This window comes from Bubalus bubalis, chromosome 4 (assembly GCF_019923935.1).
Source record: "Bubalus bubalis isolate 160015118507 breed Murrah chromosome 4, NDDB_SH_1, whole genome shotgun sequence".
NCBI classification, from domain to species: Eukaryota; Metazoa; Chordata; class Mammalia; order Artiodactyla; family Bovidae; genus Bubalus; species Bubalus bubalis.
Genome location: NC_059160.1, coordinates 114,516,474 through 114,538,632, shown reverse-complemented (window position 1 = coordinate 114,538,632; position 22,159 = coordinate 114,516,474). Strand labels below are relative to the sequence as shown.

Below are 22,159 nucleotides of genomic sequence, written 5' to 3'. Positions count from 1 at the left end.
TTCCTTCCAGTTTCTTCTAAAGTTGTCTTCAAAAACGTTTTCTAGACTAACCCACCCTGTTTTAATCTAAATAAGAAGAGGAAGGAAAGGAGATAGTATCAAGAAATGCTCTCTTTACAAGGGGAAAGCATGCTTATCTTACATGTCGTAGCTTTTGCTCCTTCGGCACTTCATAACGCCTAATGGCTGCTGAGGGAGACTCAGAGGCCATCACTGGGCCAAGAGTGCCCTCTGTTTGACAAGGTGGCCTCAGTTCAGAGCCCCTGATTCGTTCCCTCCATCTACACTCCTATGTTCTGACCCCTGCCCTGCCGCCAGGTAATGACTCACGCTGACCTCTGAGGGAGGTATAATCTCCTGGGACAGAATGGACTCCACTGGCCCAGAGGAACACTTAAGAAAAACTCGTTCATAGTCAGCACTGCGATATTCTTAACAATATCTTCTTACACTCTATTATGGGCTTCCCAGGCGGCACTAGTGGTAACGAACGCGCCTGCCAGTGCAGGTAGACGTAAGAGACACAGGTTTGATCCCTGGGTCGGGTAGATCCCCTGGAGAAGGGCACGGCAACCCGCTCCAGTATCCCTGCCTGGAGAATCCCATGGACAGAGGAGACTGGCAGGCTATGGTCCACAGGTCACAGAGAGTCAGACAGGACTGAAGGGACTGGGCATGCACGCACATTATATTATATACACTTGCTTGTAATTGTATTTTCCCCTCTTAAAAGGTGCCTCCCTAAGAGGATGTCCCCTTCTTAAGGGAAAGACTGTTTCACTGGTCGTGGCTTTCCCAGGGCCTTACACATATTGGGTAGATGCTCAATAAATAATTGTTCATCTTCATTTATTGTTGCTTCTTTAAAGAAGCATCAGGAGTTCAGTCCAGGTACTTTAGAGAAAGGGAAGAAGGTACTGAACAAACCTCACTCACAGGAATAACATTTGATAGAATAAGACAATAGGAATCCTCATAGGAAGAAAACCCTGAAACAGGCTGGGGAGGGGGGGAATAGCTGAAGAGAGGGGAAACCACAGGCAACATGCTAATTATAAGAGGTACTGGCTTAATATCTTAGTACTGGCCTAAGACAAGAGCAGACAGCCAAATGCCTTCCTAGCGCACAGAGCAGTCAAAGAATAGACCCTTATTGAACTATACTCAATATTTTGTAATAACCTATAAGAGAAAAAAAAAAATAAGAGAAAAGAATCTGAAAAAACAAAAAAAAACAGATATATATGCATGTATAAATGGATCACTTTGCCATGCACCCAAAACTAAAACAGCATTATAAATCAACTACACTTCAGTTTTAAAAAGATTTTTTTAAAGAACAGACAAATTATTAAGGGCCACCCTTCCTCCACATACTCCCCTATTTCACAAGCTTCCCTAGGGGATTAATGGATATGGGCTATCAGCCTCAATCTCCTTGCTTTCCCTGTGCTCAGGGAGCCTGCTTCTCTTCCCCTTCTCTGTAGCCCTTTAGACATGCATTCCTTGATCTAGATAGTATGCTTCCTTGTCCAGTACTTTTCCTTCCTTTGAAAGATAACCTATCACTCAGAATGGCCTCTTTCTTACAACCCCATCACTCCACCACTATCACGTTTCCAGTGGAGACTTAGGTCTCTGCCTGTTTTATCCCCCACCCTTAAGCACTGAGACAGGCCTAAACTTTACTGACCAGGGATGCCCAAGGAACTGATTCTAATAGCCGAGATTTGGCAAAGCTGGAGCAGCATCTGCTTAGATGCGACTGGCGACCACTGGCTCACCCCATGGCTTTCAGGAAATAAAAAGGAATCCAGTAGACCCAAGAGTCTCAAGCCAAGAAATCGCTAGCTAGGATTCCGCGTGTACTCCACTCTATTTTACAAATGGACTCTCCAGTCCCAGGGTCGTGACCAACCCAGCCTCTGGGAGTGACAAGCTGGGAATCACCGCGCCACAGCTGACAGTTCGGTGCCAGCTGCATGGGCTCCAGCTTCATGCATTTTCCTTGGGATGCTCGGAAACTCTATGGCGACTAAGGAGATCCTATCGGAATTTGCCAGGCGTGCTGGCACTGGGCAAAGCTGGCCTCGACTCCATCCCCCTTCAGCCAGAAGATCGCAACTTTGCAGATACTAGAGAAATTCAAAGATGGCAGAGGAGTTGGTGGACGTGGAGTACATCTCTCTCCACGGATACATCAGGAATACACCTTCAAATAACCTAGATTTTCATCTCTGGCTTGTAAGGAATCTCATGGACGATCCCAGACGCGTCCTTGTTGCTGGCCGCCATGATGAATTGTCTGTGGCTGTTGTTCCGTCGTTGAGTCATGTCCGACCCTCTGCCGTGATGAATAGTTATATCTATTCTTCTGTTGTCTCCATCTGCATTAAGTTGATTTAGTGTGCTCTGGGGATCAAGCAAGATCAAAATGTAACCAAAAGAGCGTGTACAACCCTGAGGCTATATTAAAATGACAGTCATTTGCTAGAAAAATTATAGTCTAAAAAGTACGGCGCTCTGGCATCCGGTCTTAGATTTGAATCTCAGCTCTGTTGAAAGACTTCGAGCAAGTTGCTGAAACCTCTGAGTCTGTTTTCTTATCTTTAAAAGAGGACTATATTACCTTCTTCCTCAAATGGTTGCCAAGGGCTTGTAACTACTCTATCTACATGGCCTCCATTCACAAAATGGTCCCCGGTTTTCCCTTCACTTCTCTCTGTCAGATCCGTGAGCTCCCTGGTAACTTGGAGTGAAACCTACTAGCCTAAGGAAGATACTATACAAGTTCTCTTGGTTGTTTTAAACTATATTTAACTGTATTCGATTCGTAACCAACTGCAGCCTGATTTCTATCAGATTCAATGAAATTTCTTTCAGAAAAGGATCTGTACTAATTCGTATGACTTATGTAAAGAATAAGCATTTATGTTTAAAAAGCCAGTGGTTCCCAACCTGGCTGCACATACTGTGGAAGCACATACATGCTTCATGTGAAGACTGAATGAACATATATGTACATACATATGTGTATGTGTACACAGATATCTCCACGTATATTCATAAATATCCAGCATTGCTATTTCAAGTGTAGATATAAATGCAATTGATAAGTTTATTTGAAAGCATGACAATTTATGAAAGCATTTATCATTGTATACTTTTCCAATCATTTGTTAATATGTAGTGATTCTAAATTTTTGATATAATAGCATTTTATCAAATCTTGGCATTGATATTATTAGTAATGTTTGATTATTAATAATAATATTCCAATATTTATTATGTGTCAGACGCCTTTCTAACAACTTCAGGCTCAAGACTCAAGAAGTGTGCTTAGCTGTGTCCAACCCCATGGACTGTAGCCTGCCAGGCTTCTCTGTCCATGGGATCTTCCAAGCAAGAATAGTGGAGTGGGTTGTCATTTCCTACCCCAGGGGATCTTCCCAGTTCAGTTCAGTTCAGTGCCTCAGTCGTGTCCAACTCTTTGCAACCCCATGAATTGCAGCACACCAGGCCTCCCTGTCCATCACCAACTCCCGGAGTTCACCCAAACTCATGTCCATTGAGTTGGTGATGCCATCCAGCCATCTCATCCTCTGTCGTCCCCTCCTCCTGCCTCCAATCCCTCCCAGCATCAGAGTCTTTCCCAATGAGTCAACCCTTCGCATGAGGTAGCCAAAGTACTGGAGTTTCAGCTTTAGCATCATTCCTTCCAAAGAACACCCAGGACTGATCTTTAGAATGGACCCGTTGGATCTCCTTGCAGTCCAAGCGACTCTCAAGAGTCTTCTCCAACACCACAGTTCAAAAGCATCAATTCTTCAGCGCTCAGCTTTCTTCACAGTGCAACTCTCGCATCCATACATGACCACTGGAAAAACCATAGCCTTGACTAGACGGACCTTTGTTGGCAAAGTAATATCTCTGCTTTTTAGTATGCTAACCTGTGTCTCCTGTGTCTCTGGCATTGGCAGGTGGGTTCTTTACCACTAGCGCCACCTGGGAAGCCCTCTAACAACTTAACATATATTAACTCATTAAATTCTCACAATGAACCTATGAGGCAGAACTATTATCATTTCCAGTTTACATATCAGGAAACTAAGACACAGAGAGGTTAAGCAATTTATCATAGAGCTAATAAGAGGCAGAGTTGAGATTCAAGCTCAGGCATTCTGGTGCCAGAGCCTAAGCTCTTTGTTTCCACATAAGTAGTTGAGAATTCAGCTCTGCAATAATACACTGGTGCCACTGTTTTTGATCAGAAAATTGTATGTGACCTTGACATTGATTTCAAATTCTATGAAAACAGGCATATTTCTGACCGGGTACAGAGCAAAATGTATATGCATACTCTGGCTTACATTTGACCAGGGACACAACCAAGAAATCTATGATAACTGCTTTATGAAAAAACAATAAATTGAAATAATTTAAAAAATCCTTCATGCTGCCTGGTCTGCCTATGCACTCCTGCCCAAGGAGGTCACATGGACCAGAGTGAGTTTCCATTCACAGCATTTCCTTTGATGATTATTTTGTCACTATCTTGTTGCTTTCACCTTTCTCTGCTTCCATTAGGAAACTATTAACAGTTTTCCAATATTTGCACTGTTTGATGATTTGCTAAATTAAAAGGTAATAATAACTACAGCAACAGAAGCAAAAACTACTAAGGAAGTTAAATTCTAGAAAACAGAAGGATGCATTTCAATTTTTTGCCTCTGTACTTGAGTTACATTCACACTCACACCCATGTTCCATTTCACTGAACATTTAAGAACATTCACTGACTCTCTGCCATGTCCAGGAATTGTGTTTAAAGCTATAAATATGTGAACAGAACTAGAATAATCTAAACCCTTTAAAGAACAGTCTAAAAGATTCTAGGTGGTCCATTCACTCAACTTATAACTACATTGCCAGGCAGAACAGAGGGACAAAATTCCATACACATCCTGAGCAGGGAGAGATGACCAAGAGAACGAGTCATTGGACAGGAAGCCTCCCTGTGACTCTTTCCCAAGGGCTCACTCACTCCCAGAGCCACCAAGAATCCCCAGGCAAATCAGAAAGGCAAGACCTCATGGGGCCTCCTTGACTTCTAGGGACCACCTTATCTCAGGATACAAGATACAATGGTGACCCTCTTATTCCATATTCTCACTGATCTCTACTTCTTTCCCCCAGCTTCTCTCTTTCTTTGATCTATTCAACTTTTTTTTTTTTTTTTTTTTTTTGCTATCTTCTTTCGTCATTCTCCTTCTTCTCTTATGGTATGTTATTTCCTAGGAATACTTCCACAAGGTGACTAATGTCATATTATCTTAATGCTTGCTACGAGAAGGTGGTATTTTCAACTCTGTTTCCAAATTATGAGAATTTATGATATTATAATTCCCCCTTATCTATGGGGAGTATGTTCCATGACCCCCAGGGGATGTCTGAAACCATGAATGGTAACAAACCCTATTTATATTATGCTTTTTCCTATGATAAAGTTTGATTTATAAATTAGGTACCATAAGCGATTAACAACAATAACGAATAAAATAAAACAATTATAACAACATACTGTAATAAAAAATTATGTGAATGTGGACTCTCTCTCAAACTACTTTATTTTACTTTACTCTTTCTTCTCGTGATGATGTGAGTTGATAAATGCCTGTGTGAGAAGATGAAATGAGATGAGTGACAAATGCACTCTGATATACCTTGAGGCTACTATTGACTTTGGGTGAAACTCAGAAGGAGATGTATCTGCTTTGAGTGATCTTGGATCATTGATGGCTGCAGGTCAGGAGCAGATGATGTCAATGGTCAGGGTACCTGGGCAGAAAAAGCAACATGGTGTGAAATTTCATCACACTACTCAGAACAGAGCTGCAATTTAAAACTTATGAATTGCTTATTTCTGGAATTTTCCATTTAACCTTTGCAGACCATGATTGAGCACAATAACCAAAACAGCAGAAAGCAAAACCACAGATAAGGGAGGACTAAGAAGACTCTTGAGAAGACTCTTGAGAGTCCCTTGGACTGCAAGGAAATCAAACCAGTACATCCTAAAGGAAATCAGTCCTGAATGTTCATTGGAAGATCTGATGTTGAAGCTGAAGCTCCAATACTTTGACCACCTGATGCGAGGAGCTGACTCATTGGAAAAAATCCTGATGCTGGGAAAGATTGAGGGCAGGAGGAGAAGATGACAGAGGATGAGATGGCTGGATGGCATCACGGCTCAATGGACATGAGTTTGAGTAAACTCCAGGAGATACTGAAGGACAGGGAGGCCTGGTGTGCTCCAGTCCACGGGGTGGCAAAGAGTCAGACACAACTGAGAGGCTTAACAACAGCTGTGCTTGAAAACTGAAAGTCCTTAAGCATTAAAAGTTCTATATTTGATGGCCTTAAAACATCCTTTATTGCCCTTCTGAGTCAGAATATGAGTCAAGGATGTTGAACAGAGCCAGGTCAAGAATGACTTTGGAAGAAGTAAGGAATCTAAAGAGTGGTTTGAAGAGGGGAAAAAAAGCACAAACAATAAGACAAGCATAGGAACTCTAGCAGCACATATAGGGTACATGGACTCTTCGGGGAAACATCATCCAGACATAGGTATACTTGAAGTGAACAGCTACAAAGGCACTGATCTGTGTTCTTTCCTCCGTAAATTTTAGAATTTTTTGCTTTTCTCTAAGCACTCTAATCATCTTATTAATTCCTTTGTTTACTTTTTATGGAGCCCCAGTCTTTTGAGCTAAAAATATTTTGCACCCAGGGGTACAAGGGCAAATGTTACATTTACTTCAGAGAAATTTTCCAGCTTCACTTTCTGTGCTTCGTTTAAGAGGACAATGATGCTGATTCTTTAACAAACTTGACAAGGTGTGCTTAGGAAGTAATTCTCATTGTCCTCTGTTTTGTGTAAAAGACAATGTGTTCAAGTTGAGAAGGTCACCTGAATCATAAAAGACTCCTCGTTCTAGATCGCACTTTCTCACTAACAAGTATCATTTTGAGTCATTTCACCTCTCTGGCTTCAGTTTTCTCATTCATACTTAGCACACAGAAGGAGCTTTATAAATATTTGCTAAGAGAATGAATTAATGCTATTTACTACCTTCAAAGATGATTGTGAAGAGCTCAATTTTTAAGCTCCCAGATATGTCTATTTTACTTACCACTGCATTCCCTGGCACAGTGCCATGTACATATCAGAATCTCATCAAAACACAGTGAATTAGTGAAAATTAATAGATTCTATAATAGCTGCCATATTTTACAAAGTTACCAAGAATAACAATTTAGGCTCATGGTGAAGATGAATTCTGTTGATTATACTCATCACTGCATCTCCAATACCTAACTCTCTGGCATTTGTAGGTGTTCAATAAATAATTTTTTATTAAATAATTAATGAATGCTCAATGAAAATATATGTAAAATTATTTCAAAAAGCACAAAGCACGATATCTGCACAAGTTATTAATAATCTCTTTCTTCCACACACCTACACCAACAACTTCTATAAGAAGATGACCTCCAAAGGGATGACTTCCATGAGATATGATGATTTAGAAGAGGTGATATAGACCCTTCTGACTCACATCTGGATCTCAGGTTGGGAACAGTCATGTGGTAAAGTTCAATATATCCCAAAGTTATGCAGAGACATTTCTTACATTTCTTAAGAACATAATCAAGACATTATTCTTTAGGTATATCATATACTGGATCCTCCTAGGTGGCTCAGTGGTAAAGAATCTGCCTCCCAATGCAGGAGAGGCAGGAGACATGGGTTCTGTCCCTGAGTTGGGAAAATCCCCTGAAGAAGGAAATGGCAACCCACTCCTGTATTCTTGCCTGGAGAACTCCATGGAGAGAGGACCCTGGTGGTTACAGTCCATGGGGTTGCAGAGTCAGACAGGACCGAGTGACTGAGCATGCATGCACATTACATAGTACATTTGCCATTGCAAACAACAGAAAACCCTAGCATAAAGTGTTCTACACCACAAAGAATACGCATTAACTAAGCTAGATAAAGAAGCCATATGTAGAACAGCTTCAGAATGGGTAAAGTTTAGGATTCAACATTATTGTCAAAGACGCAATTTATCTCCTTCTTTCAGCTTTAATAGCCACTGAGATGCCCTCTAGAGCTGGTTCCTCTAGAGTGAAAAAAAGTCTCTCACAGACCCAGGCATTATTAGACAACACATCTAATGGAAGAAGGGAAAAGGGAAACCTTTTCTTGCAGCTTGTTCTTATCAGCAAGAAAAGCATTCTCAGAAGCTGCCTACAATTCTTGTGGGCCAGAATTCTATCATATGTCCACTCCTCAACCAATCACCATCAAGGGAGATAGAACCATTATGGTGGGCTTAGACCTGTCGGGTTCTATCCCTGGAACTCAAGATAGGGCCAGTCATCCCTAAGTTTCATGGGAGCTCCAGAAGTGGCAACAAGGAGAGAGGAGACAGAGGGGCTTGGCAGTCAGGTGGGCAACAGAGTCTGCCAAAGAGAGAAAGTATTGTGCTTTCTAAATTCTTATTTAATGTATCTGATTAAGATTCTGTAGGTTTAAGACTTCAAAAAACTATTCTGTCTTCAACAAAAACTCAAAGGAAGGCAACTAGAAAAATTATAAGAAATTTTTTGAGTGGATAAAATTGCTCAAAAGTTGAAGCTACTTCCGTTGTATAAGGCATACCTTCTCCAGAGGCTCTCAAACATCGGCGTCCTTAAATACAGTAAACACCACAACTTTATACGTACTTCACACCCTTCAGTGAAACAATACTTATTACTTTAATACCCATGAGCATACTCATGTTTTCTATGCCATTCTATTTAACTTTTTAAAAAACTATTCATCTCAATCCAAGAAACTGATTTCAGGACCCATAATGGGTTGCAAGCCACTCTTTGTTTCAAAACACTGCTTACTCAAGGGTCTGGCAAGTCTCATTTGTTTATTTGTTTTTGTTTGCGGCCGTGCCATGTGGCACGTGGGATCCCAGTTCCTTGATCAGTGATGGAACCCGCGCCATGACAGTGGAAGCAGAGTCTTAATCACTGGGCTGCCAGGGAAGTCCCTCATGCTGCTATGCAAACATGATACAGCATGATTTGTTAAAAGCAACAGTGACATTATTTCAGTTAACCCTGTGAGTGTCCTTAAACCATGCTTATAGCTCAGAAACATACAGCATGAGAGATTTGTTAGGATCTTTCAGCCAGTAAGTGCTGGGGTTGGGGGTGGGAGGGCAGGGGGAGCCGTGTAGCCGACTTCAAATGAAGCTGTTCTGATTTTAAATAGGTGTTTTGAAAGAAAAACCAAAAACAGTTCGGTATTCACTTGAATGAAGTCTTTAGTGTCTTCAAATGACAGCTGTAAAAAATGCAAGCATAATACACTCACTGGCATAATAAAAAATGGCCAAGGACCACTGTTCAAGGCTAATTACCTCCGCCAGGCCAAGCAGAGTTGTACAGTCCATCAGACAATCCATTACATCTAATTAAAGGAAATTATTTCGATATGACTCTTAAGCTTATTAGAGAATGTTCTATGCTAAGTTTTCTAAAATGTTTAGAGAAGTTTATGAGCCATAGAGAGTTTGCAAAACTAGAACTCTGATCTAGAGAGATTAAAAACACTGACCTGCCCCATCTCCTCTCTTCTCTAACTTCAGGAATCAGGTTGGCCCTAAAGGTTTTCTGTCAGCCATTGAAGAGTCCTTTCTCTACGGTATTAAAATTATTATTTGCACTATTTAATCCTAAGCAGGAAAATTCCTTTTAGCTTCAACGGTAACATTTACTTTCCTAGCTCAAGGACAAAATCAGCTAAAGAACTGTCAGCCCAGAGACACAAAGAAGATGAACAATGAACTCTCTGCTTCTCAGATTAGACAACCAGAGCAGCACAAGCCAGACTTATATCATGACGCAATGCCCAGCAATGTCCTTTCTAATCTCCTTTAAAAGAACAAAGAGCAGAGGCTGTCTAGACACTCAATAACGCCTCGCTCCATCCCTGGACTCTCCAGTTCTCCAAGTGTCCCAGGTGAGGAAGTTAAATGGCAGAGGATGATGCAGTGGAAGCGAAGAGAGGAAGCAGGGGCCAAGGATACACAATGGAAGCATCACTCAAACTTTGTTCCTGGTCCCCCATGACAGATGCAAAAGCTCCCAGGGCAGCAGTCATGGCACAGAGGTCCCAGTGCACCATGATGAGCTGTGCCAAAGGCAAGATGCCCTGCAGGAATGGCAAAGCATCGTTCTTGCCTCACTGGAGACTGTCAGCCTCCCCTGCTATGCTGGGCTCTTTTCCTAAGTAACAGTCTTGAGAAGCCCATGAAACCGGAGGTCTTTGGAGCCCAAAAGACCATATATTCAGAATCAAATATTAGAACCTGAAGACCATCCAGGGTTTGTTGTTGTCATTGTTTGACTTGCATTATAAGTTGTAAAAGGCTAAATAATTTAGTTATACTGCTTGTGAATTTAATAAATCATTTTAATTGAATAGAATGAAATGATAAGAGGTAGATGCTGTCCCAGTAAATCCTGAGTATGCAATGTTTGCTGCTGTTGCTGCTGCTAAGTCGCTTCAGTCGTGTCCGACTCTGTGCGACCCCATAGACGGCAGCCCACCAGGCTCCCCCGTCCCTGGGATTCTCCAGGCAAGAATGCTGGAATGGGGTGCCATTTCCTTCTCCAATGCATGAAAGTGAAAAGCAAAAGTGAAGTTGCTCAGTCATGTCTGACTTTTAGCGACCCCATGGACTGCAGCCTACCAGGCTCCTCCGTCCATGGGATTTTCCAGGCAAGAGTACTGGAGTGGGGTGCCATCACCCTCTCCAACACAATGTTTAGGAAATGGTAAAGATATTTCAGATTTGCTTCTGTGAAGTTCTAACTGCGGATTTCGGTGAAGACTATTTCTCTTCCCCACAGCTACAGAACAATCAAAATAGGATCATATACAGAGGGGAAAAAAAACCTAATTTGATTTTCTGTGACTCTCCATTAAACCACAGACTCTGTGGAGAAAAAATGTGATTTCTATTTCTTCAATAACTTCCTCCTAATATTTCACATGGTGCCTTGTACAATAGAAAATGTTATTACCTGTGTTTATTAGATGCATTATTTGAGATCATGGCAGAATTTTTACCAAAAAAAATAAATAAATAAAGAACAAACCATTAGTGTAGAAGAACAACAAAGTTAGTGTGTTTGGGTTATAAAAATTTCATTTACATACAGAGTCCCTTGGACATCAAAGAGATCCAACCAGTCAATCCTAAAGGAAATCAGTCCTGAATATTCTTTGGAAGGACTGATGCTGAAGCTGAAGCTCCAATACTTTGGCCACCTGATGTGAAGAGCCAACTCATTAGAAAAGACCCTGATGCTGGGGAAAATTGAAGGCAGGAGGATAAGGGGACAACAGAGGATGAGATGGTTGGATGACATCACTGACTTGATGGACATGAGTTCGAGCAAGCTCCAGGAGTTGGTGATGGACAGGGAAGCCTGGTGTGCTACAGTCCATGGTTCACAAAGAGTCAGACATGACTGAGCGACTGAGCTGAACAACTGTAGAAATTCTATTTCTGCATGAAGGGAGATATACCCATCCATAATCCTGAGTTATTCAGGTTTCCTATTGGAAGGTAGAGAATTTGTTAAGAGATACTCAACTAGACTATGAAGTTATGAGCCAGAAAAGACACTCAGTACTCCCAAGACAGCCTATGGTACTCAAACTTGAAGACCAGTCAAAATGTAAGGACTAAGACTGGATCCCCTTCCACAGGCAGCTTTGGCTAGGTCAACTTAGGGATAAACAGCAGGACTCCAGTTCCATGGGTGCCCAAGGCTTGAGAGCTCTATTTCATGAAGCTCCTTTGGGTAATCCTGTTCACATAATGACCCAGCACCTAAAGGGACAACTAGGCCTGTCTGCCCTAGAGAAGCTGGTGCTGCTAGAAAGGGCTTAATTACCAAAAGGAGATTCTGGTTCTTATGGCCTTAGGAATGGGCAAGACTTTAATGATCTGGGGCTGGGAGGGATGATAAATCAGTCTCTCTCAAACCTCCTGATACTCAGAAAGCATTGATACTACCAGCAAACGTGCATTATAGTACAGGTAATATTATAATCATTGTACTTGTATTAATGCAGCTAATCTTCACCACCATCCTATCAGGAAGGTAACCATTATTATCCCCATTTTGATAAAGTAAGTTTTATCAAGGTCAGGTCAATTGCCCAAGTTTACAAAGCTGTGGTGGTGGCAGGAGCCCAACTCAGAAAGTCTGTCCACAGACCTACATGCTCTTACCCATGACATTATATGGCACAGTTCTCCATCTGTGCACACAGTACTTGTGTGTGTGCACGTTTGCGCATCCACACGTGTGTCCGTGCTATACTGATATTCAGTTGTCGGCATTTTGCCATAGAAACTGAATTGTCCTTAGAAATATTCTTTTGGCAGCAATACTTCAAGGTCATAAAAAGAATGGTAAGCACGATAAGAAATAAGAAATAATAAGGTCAAAGGATTGTCAAGCCTACAGAATGGATTAGAGAAATTCCCCTGGAGATACAGCAGGCCTCTAGAGGATTCAATATGCCTGAAACAAAGAATGCTTTCCTCTAAAGGAGTCATGAATATTAATAATCATGAGCGTGGAGAATAATTTTACTTGACCAGACTTTCCCTGCTGTATTCTTCACTTAGTGATGTGCATCCGACCAAGGCATAAAAATGAACCTCAGCTTTGTTTAAATTAGATCATCAATTTCCCTGGTAGCCAATATTTATGAACAGGAGAGTTGAATCACCTTATTAGAGAAGCAGCACCCACCCCTACCACCTGCTGGGTGTGAGCGAAGGGGCATCAATCGGGGACACGGGGAAGGAGCAGCTGGGCAAGTACCAGCACTGCTTCTCCCTCCGTGTACCAGCGAACCCTGCTTCAAAAACTTAAATTGAACGAAGGGCTCCAGATAAATCACCTGATTGCGTTTCATGCCTTCAGGGAGATGACTGTTTAAATCAATAAGACTGGTACTTTTTTGCTACACCTTTTGCATTTCCTCCTTGTCCTTGGGTGCCCCATCTAAGTATTTTACACATGACAGAAAAGAAATCCTATTTTACTCTCAAGTATAACCTTTAGTTTAAATTACGTCCACTCCCCTTGATTGTCCCATGAGGACAGAGAACTGTTTTGTGCCCTCCTCATCAGTTCAGTTCATTTCAGTTCACTTCAGTCGCTCAGTCATGTCTGAGTCTTTGCGACCCCATGGACTGCAGCACGCCAGGCCTCCCTGTCCATCACCAACTCCCGGAGTTCACTCAAACTCATGTCCATTGAGTCAGTGATGCTATCCAACCAGCTCATCCTCTCGTCCCCTTCTCCTCCCACCTTCAGTTTTTTCCAGCATCAGGCTCTTTTCCAATGAGTCAGTTCTTCGCATCAGGTGGCCAAAGGATTGGAGCTTCAGCTTCAACATCAGTCCTTTCAATGAATATTCAGGAGTGATTTCCCTTAGGATGGACTCATTGGATCTTCTTGCTGTCCAAGGGACTCTCAAGAGTCTTCTCCAACACCACAGTTCAAAAGCATCAATTCTTTGGCACTCAGCTTTCTTTATAGTCCAACTCTCACATCCATACATGACTACTAGAAAAACCATAGTCTTGACTAGACAGACCTTTGTTGGAAAAGTAATGTCTCTGCTTTGAATATGCTATCTAGATTGGTCAAAACTTTTATTCCAAGGAGCAAGCGTCTTTTAATTTCATGGCTGCAGTCACCATCCGCAGTGATTTTGGAGCCCAAGAAAATAAAGTCTGACACTGTTTCCACTGTTTGCCCATCTATTTCCCATGAAGTGATGGGACCAGATGCCATGATCTTTGTTTTCTGAATCTTGAGCTGTAAGCCAAATTTTTCACTCTCCTCTTTCACCTTCATCAAGAGGCTTTTTAGTTCCTCTTCACTTTCGGCCATAAGGGTGGTGTCATCTGCATATCTGAGGTTATTGATATTTCTCCCGGAAATCTTGATTCCAGCTTGTACTTCTTCCAAACTTGGACTAATAAAGGCCCTGGACTGGACACCAGGAGTTTGCTTTCCTGTTGGTTGCAGGGTAGTTTCAGGATTCTTTTAACACAGTATTTTCAGACTCCCCTATATAAAACAGTAAACCCCCGAGGCCCTCCTCCACACCCCCTCTCTGTCTCCCTTTTCATACCCAACTTCTTTTTGTTACACGTCTCATATCTGACACGATACAATTGTTTTCCTCTGGCTTCTCTCACTAGGATGTAACCCCCACAAGCAGAGGACTTTTGCCCTTTGTTCTCTGCTTCAGCGCTAGCACCTTGAGAATAAAGAACAGGGTCACTGTGAGGACTGAATGATTCAAGGTGTCTATAAGGATGTATTCGTTTCCTAGGCTACCATAACACAGTACCACAAACCAGGGAGCTTAAACAATGGAAATGGACCATCTCACGGTTCATGACCCTAGAAGTCCAAACGATGGCGGGACCAGGGACTGCGAGGGAGACTCTACAGCAGGCCCCTCTGCCAGTGCCTAGTGGTCTTCTGCCACCCCTGGGGATCCTTGGCACGTAGACGCATCACCAAGTCTCTGCCTTCACCCTCTGTGGCCTTCTCTGTGTGTGTGTGTGTTAGTCTCTGAATCCAAATTTCCACTGCATTAGGGCTCACACCAATGACCTCATCTTAAATCAATCATCTGCAAAGTTCTTATTTCCATATAAGGTTATATTGATCAGAAACCTGGGTTAGGACTTTGACATTTCAGGGGAAGGCATGATTCAACCCATAACAAGCGGATAGCAGGATTTCCCTGGTGATCCAGTGGTTAAAATTCTGCCTGCCAATGCAGGGGACAGGGGTTCTATCCCTGGCCCAGGAAGATCCCACGTGCCACAAGGCAAATCAGCTCATGCACCTTAACTACTGAGCCTGCGCCCTAGAGACCACCAGCAACAGCTACTGAAACCCGCCCACCCTAGGGCCCGTGCTCTGCAACAAGAGAAGCCCGTGCATGCAACTAGAGAGTAGGCCCTGCTCGCTCAACCAGAGAAAGCCCCCGTGCAGCCCAAAACAATGAAATAAACTAAGTAATGTTTTTTAAAAAGCAGGTAGCAGAGCACCCAGCATTCTGTTGGCACTCAATAACTATTTACCCTACTTAAAGACTCATGTTATGGCATCATTATCTTACCGAGAAAACTATGTTATGTCAAGTGTGACAGGTTCTCACAAGTCACTATGACATACCTTCACCCTAAGGAGACATTTACTGGACTTGCAGTAGCCCCCATTCCCTCAGGTCTGAGTAATGACCTAGGGGGAGGAGAGGCAGCTCTGAAGTCAGTCTTTGCCATTGTTGCAAACCCATTATTTTGCAGACAAGAAAGGAGAGGCTCAAAGGCAATGACTTGAGCAAAGGTTTACAATAAGTTAAAGCAAAAGCCGGACCAGAACCCAGCTTTTATCACTCCTGGCTCCTTGCCTCCTTTGTATAAACCTATCTACATAGATTTAAAATAATAATTACAATTATGGACATATTTTTAAATAGGTTGATTATAGAATTTTTTGCTCATGGATTGGTCCACCTGGATAAACAAGTTACCTATAAATATAGTCAACTGATCCTTGACAAAAGAGGGAGGGTGATACATGAAGCAAGGCAGTCTCTACAGCAAATGGTGCTAGAACAACTGGGTACCAAAAAATGTAGGAAAAAAAATTAATATAGACACAGATTGTACACCCAACACAAAAATTAACTCTACATGGATCATATTCATAAATGTAAAATGTAAAGATATAAAACTCTTGGAGGATACCATAGGAGAAAACCTAAATGACCTTGAGCATGGTGATGCCCAAAGACCCAAACCATGAAAGAAATCATCAATAAGCTGAATATCATTAAAACTAAAAACTCCTGCTCTGTGAAAGACATTATCAAGAGAATCATAAGACAAACCACAGACTGGGAGAAAAAAATTGCAAAAGAGATACCTGATAAAGAAGCATGATTCAAAATGTCCAAAGATCTTCTAAAAATCAGTAAGAAAACAAACAACATACTTAAAACATGGGCCAAAGACCTTCATAAACATCAAAGAAGTATACAAATGGCAAAGAAACATATGAAAAGATGCTCCACACATCACTTGTCAACAGAGAAAAGCAAATTAAAAGAGTGATCAGGTACCACTACCCAGCTTTGGTGGTGATAGTTTAATCATTCGGTTATGTCCAACTCTTTGCAACGCCATGGATGGCAGCCCACAGTAGACTCCTCTGTCCATGGGACTTCCCAGGCAAGAATACTGGAATGGGTTGCCATTTCCTTCTCCAGGGGATCTTCCTACCCAGGGATGGAACCTGCATCTCCTGCATTACAGGTGGATTCTTTACTCCTGAGCCACCAGGGAAGCTCCAGCTTTAGAATGGCCCACGTCCAGAACGCTAACATCACCAAATGTTGACGAGGATGTGGAACAACAGGAACACTACTCATCACTGGTGGGCATGCAAAAGGGTGCAGACTCCTTGGAAGACAGTCTGGTGGTTTCTTACAACACCGAACATGCCCTTACCGGAAGATACAGCAATCACGCTCCCAGGTATTTACCCAAAGGAGCTGAAAATGTATGTCCGCACGAAAACCTGCACATGGATGTCTACAGCAGCTTTCTTCATAATTGCTAAAGCAGATCTGCAGGCAACCAGATGTCCTTTGGTAGAGGAATGGATAAGTAAACTGTGGTATATCCCAACAATAAAACTTCATTCAGTGCTAAAAGGAAATGATCTACCAAGCTATGGAAAGACATGAAGGAAACAAATGCATATAAGTGAAATAAACCAGTCTGGAAAAGGCTACATACAGTATGATCCCAACCATACAACATTCTGGAAAAGGCAAAACTATGGAGACGATGAAAAGATCGGTGTTCTACCCGGTGGGGGGAGGGGATGATGAATAAGGTAGTAACAATACCCTATACGATTTTATATGAATACACGTCATTATATATTTGTTCAAACCCATAGCATATACAACACCAAGAGTGACCCCTCAGGTAAACTGTGGTCTTAGAGTGATTACGTGTCAGTATGCGTTCATCCTTGGTGAAAAAGGCACCATTTCAGTGGGTGATGCTGATAATGAGGGAGGTTATGTATATGGGGAGGAAAAGAGTGTATAGGAAATCTCTGTACCTCCCTTTCAAATTTGGTGTAATCCTAAACTGCTTTTAAAAAAAATACAGTTCTTATAAAACATATTGAGACACTTCTTGCCAGAATTAACTTCCCTATTTTGTCAAATCTAAGATTTCACCTATTGTGAGCGATACCATTATTTCTTATCCACCACCAAACAATCAGAAGACCATTGCCAATTAAGGTGTGACATATGTAATAAGGGAAATACCTCCCAAATTCTCAGGTGCTACAGGGTGAAAATGTCTGAGTCTCAAAAGCCACAAAACATAGCAACATAGGCCCTCAGTCTTTGGACTAAACATTTCACTGATACAAATTCTCTTCCCTAGACTGTTTCACTGTAACCCAGCTTGAAAGGACGGGGGAAATAAGTTTTAAGACCCAGAACTGCTCATCTAGACCCCCTCAAACGACCTAACACACCCTCTTGTCATTCCTATCAAAGCCATGCTTGCAGTTTAGATCTCCGAGGACAAGAGGTAAGCAGCAGGAAAGAGCATTCTGGATCAAAGAGATGAGAGCGGAGCAGAGAGGATCACAAAGCAATTCTCTGCCAAGGCAAACAGAGACAGACAGAAGGACGTGGGAGAATGACATTTCCTTCCGAGATCCTCTGAAGGAAAATCACAAAGAATTCATCCGCCAGGGTCTGGCGCTGAGACAACAGCTGGAGAGGTATGATGAGTCCCACGCGGGGGGTCGGAAGCTGCGAGGTTGCTCGGGCTGTCTGCAGCCTGGCACAGCACCAGAGCTGCCTCTGGTTGGTGTTTACAGAAAAATGGTGAGGGGCCAGTTGGCTGCCAGGGGTATGTTTCTGTATCATTTATCACACACAAAGTGCTCTGCAGCTGGAAAAAGAGTTATGATCGTGGCAGTCAATGAAGGCCGGCCACGGGACTAGCCTTCCCCTGTTTCTAGGCTCAACACCTCCCGCAAGAGCAGACAACCGGCCAAAGCCCTGCCGCAGCCAGCGAGAAAGGCACGGGGAGGCCGCGCCGAGGATGGTTAGGCTCCTAGAGACAGCGTGCCAGGATCGTCATCCACCAAGTGTTTACTCCACACCTGCTATGTTCTAGGTCTTGGGGATACAACGGTAAACAGGACGGCACATTGCATTCCAGTATTATTCACTTGGAATGACTTTGTGCCCTAAGCTCTTTCCATCTGCTTCCAGTTGCAAGGAAAGGAAACCGCCACTGTTTGTCCCTTTGTTCAGACTCTTGAGCTGGCTCATACGCACTCACCAGCTCGCATTCTGCTGCTACCCTCCCAGGCTTTCACAGGGTGGGTCACCGGAAGGCCGGCTCCGCAGAGCGCCCAGGAAAACCAAGAGCCCCGCTAAGTGAAGTTAGCGTTTCATCATAACTTGGGAACATTTGGAAGCAGCTCACAGGAGAAAAAGGAAGGAGGGCAGATAAGAGGGGCAGGATTGTTATTAACAAGAAACAGTACGGCCTCACATCTTCCGATCATGTGCTGAGTAAGTCGGTGCAGTTTTCTTGGGAGGATAAACACTGATGGCCATTCAAGCTGACAGTGGGAGCTGGACAGTTGACATTTACAACAATGCTCCATGCAAATCAAGGCACTTGCCCCCAGAAATGGAATTTCATAGATTTATCCTTTGAAAGGCCATTTCTCTGACTAGTCTGGGTCAGCAGTTAAGCTGAAAGAGAAATATTTCTATTATTTGGCAGATTTTTCCAAGGCCTCCAGTTCATTAAGCAAGGGAGGCCTTGAAAAAGTCTCATTCTGGTGTGGTTGTCAGGCAAACAGAATGAGAAAACATCAAAGAACAATCCCATTTCCAGAAATGATGAAAACAAATACTTCCTCTGAAGTCCATAATGTTCCAAAAGGGGGAGGGGGGGGACCACGAAGGCCAGGTGTCCTGGCACCATTCCAGTTTGCAAAAATTGTTTCAACATGCTCCAATAACTCTCATGGCTTCACCCTAAAGAAGCAAAACTTTTTGTGCACGCCACTGCCTCTTGCTATCCCAGAAATGCATTAAAACCCAGAGCCTCTCACCAGTTGGATGACCTTGAAAAGTCACAAAACCGTAAGCAAATCTTCACTGCTCTACACCTGCTGCTGTTTCCACCTACCTTCACACTCACTGATTCCCAGATGCAATGTGCTTTATCTTCCTCTTACCAGTTAATATTTGAAATTATTTCATTTATCAATTTGCTAGTTTATCCCATCAGTTTCCCAAGATTGGAGTCAGTACCTGCCTTATTCATCTCTGAATTCTTTGTACTGAAAAGGATGCCTGGCACCTAGTAGATGCTCAATGAATATTTGTTACATAAATAAATGGAATCCATTCAAATTATTTGAGCCAAAATTCTATAATAATAATGAGTAATAATAAAAGATAAATTGTGCCTTATCGGATTATTTGAAAGATCAAGTGAGATCATGTTAGTAAAAGCAGAGCCTAGAACATTGCAAGGTGCTTAACTGATATTAATTTAAGAAGTACAGAGGGAGGGGACATACGTTTACCTATGGCTGATTCGTGTTGAGGTTTGACAGAAAACAACAAAATTCTGTAAAGCAGTTATTCTTCAATTAAAAAAATAAATTTTTTTAAAAGAAATATATTAGCATTCCTAATTCCACAAAACACTTTTCTCAGCTTAACTTTCCAGCAACAAAAATTCTGAAATAATTCATGATGTGCTTAGTTGCTCAGTCGTGCACGACTCTCTGCAACATTTTGGACTATAGCCCAGCAGGCTCCTTTGTCCATGGGATTTTTCAGTGAAGAATACTGGAGTGGGTTGTCATTTTCCTCCTCCAGGGGAATCCTCCCAACCGAGGGATTAAACCCGCATCTCCTGGGTCTCCTGCATTGCAGGCAAATCCTTTACCTGCTGAGACACCGGGGAGTGCTTAGATATGACTAAACTAATAACTGCTGATATACCATATTTACAACATTCTAAGCCCCTACCCACTGAAAATGCATTGTAAACTTAATAAAATTTGGTTGGTAAAAAAAAACACTGTGTAATATAGTCATCACTTTTAAAGCATACTAATTTCAAAAATGAAGAAAAGTGAAAAACTTTTAAAAATAGATATGATATTATCTCTTGTTGGGAAAAATAAAGCTGAGCCTTAGGCCAAATGAGTAACTCTAATTTCAGGCGCTGTGACTGGGTAATGGGAAAGGTCATGGGAGAAAGCCTCCCGCACAATTCGAATCCTAGCTTTTTACTTCCTGGCCCAAGTTTGGAATGGGAGCAACTGCTCTAACTTTTGGAGAAGGCAATGGCACCCCACTCCAGTACTCTTGCCTGGAAAATCCCATGGACGGAGGAGCCTGGTGGGCTGCAGTCCATGGGGTCGCTAAGAGTTGGACACAACTGAGCGACTTCACTATCACTTTCATGCATTGGAGAAGGAAGTGGCAACCCACTCCAGTGTTCTTGCCTGGAGAATCCCAGGGGCGGTGGAGCCTGGTGGGCTGCCGTCTGTGGGGCTGCACAGAGTCGGACACAACTGAAGCGACTTAGCAGCAGTAGCAGCAGCTCTAACTTTCAGACTGGAAAGTAAGCAGTGTAATCAGCAGACACACAATTAAGTTTCAATTACCCTCAGTAACTGGGACCGGGAACTGCTTGACTAGACAAACCCCCTGTGAAATCAGATGACTAGAATGCAGTCGCTGGAAAGGAGAGAGCAGGAAGGATGCCCTCCTTTCCATGTGAGGGACAAAGAGGGGCTAAACTCTCTCATTAAATAGAGTCAGATGTGTCTACTCTCTCATGGAGAGGCTTAACCATGGGGTTTAGGTTTCTTTGTTTGAAATAGTCACCATGCTGTACATTACACCCCCAGGACTCATCTATCTCATGACCAGAAGTATGTACATTTTGCCCACCTTCACGCATTTGGCTCTCGTTAAGTTTTCGCCTCTCATCCTTGCAGCACAGTCCCCGGGCAGCTGGGTTAATGAGCAAATATCACAGGGTGACAAGAAGACAAAAGGCCTAGATGGTGCAGCAAGTTAACAATGAGACCTGGGTGACCCATCCCTCGTTCCCGCACGAGCGTCCGGTCTCCTCCATTGAGTGAAAAGTACCATTCAGCGCACCTCCTCTTCTCCCATTTTCTCACTAGCCATTAGTTCAAAAGGCCCTGGAATAAAGGCTGAGACCCTGAGGACAGAGGACAGGAGGCGTTGTCCTGTGGAAGGCTTGTCTCTGCCGTCCACCCTTGAAGTGAATGCCTCCCACAGTGAGATGTCAGTTAACCTTTTTTTCCTTTTTAGATCTGCACATAAAAAAAGGAGCTCGACTGGCAGACAGCATATTCAAGGGGTCCAGACTTGGCATGCTCTGTCGCTCGCTGGGGTTCGGGGAGGTCACTAGCAGGTCACAACCTTCCTCCTGCACGTCTTTGTCCCTCCCTGACCTCTCAAATAATAGTAGGGGGTGGGGAGAACAAGGACAAAATTAAAAGATCATTCTCTAAATGGAACATCAATCTATTACCGTGAGCCATCTGCCGACTCCTGAGTCTAGGGAACCATTGCACTGTCGGAGGTGGGGAAAGTGTGTTAGTTCTCAGACAGAATGCAAATTCAAACAGCTTCGATGAGCTTTACCCACTGACCTGTCTAAAGATGAGCCCTTCGACCACAGGAGGAATTTCCAAAGCACTGTTTCTAGGAAAGGCAAAACCAGGTTCAGATGGAAAAGTAGAGTGTAAGTTTTGCTAGGGTTTTGTTGTGTTTGCTTTTTTCCCTGAAAGGAGTCGATAAATCAGTTGCCTTGTTTGTGCCTTCCCCATACAATAGAGGGCAGAATGCCTACAGGGA

General features: G+C 42.8%; 1 long non-coding RNA gene across 2 annotated transcripts in view; it reads right to left on the bottom strand.

The window, feature by feature from the left end:
• Positions 1-22,159, bottom strand: part of LOC112584648 — a 107,545-nt gene that overhangs the window by 7,239 nt on the left and 78,147 nt on the right. Inside the window, exons 4-5 of one of the 2 annotated variants that reach the window (XR_006550695.2) lie at positions 5,724-5,838; positions 1,694-2,412 (exon numbers count right to left, since the gene is read on the bottom strand). This is a non-coding gene — a long non-coding RNA (uncharacterized LOC112584648). Of the gene's footprint in view, positions 1-627; positions 2,413-5,723; positions 5,839-22,159 lie in introns of those variants that run through there. The other variant, XR_003108988.3, reaches the window with a different exon arrangement.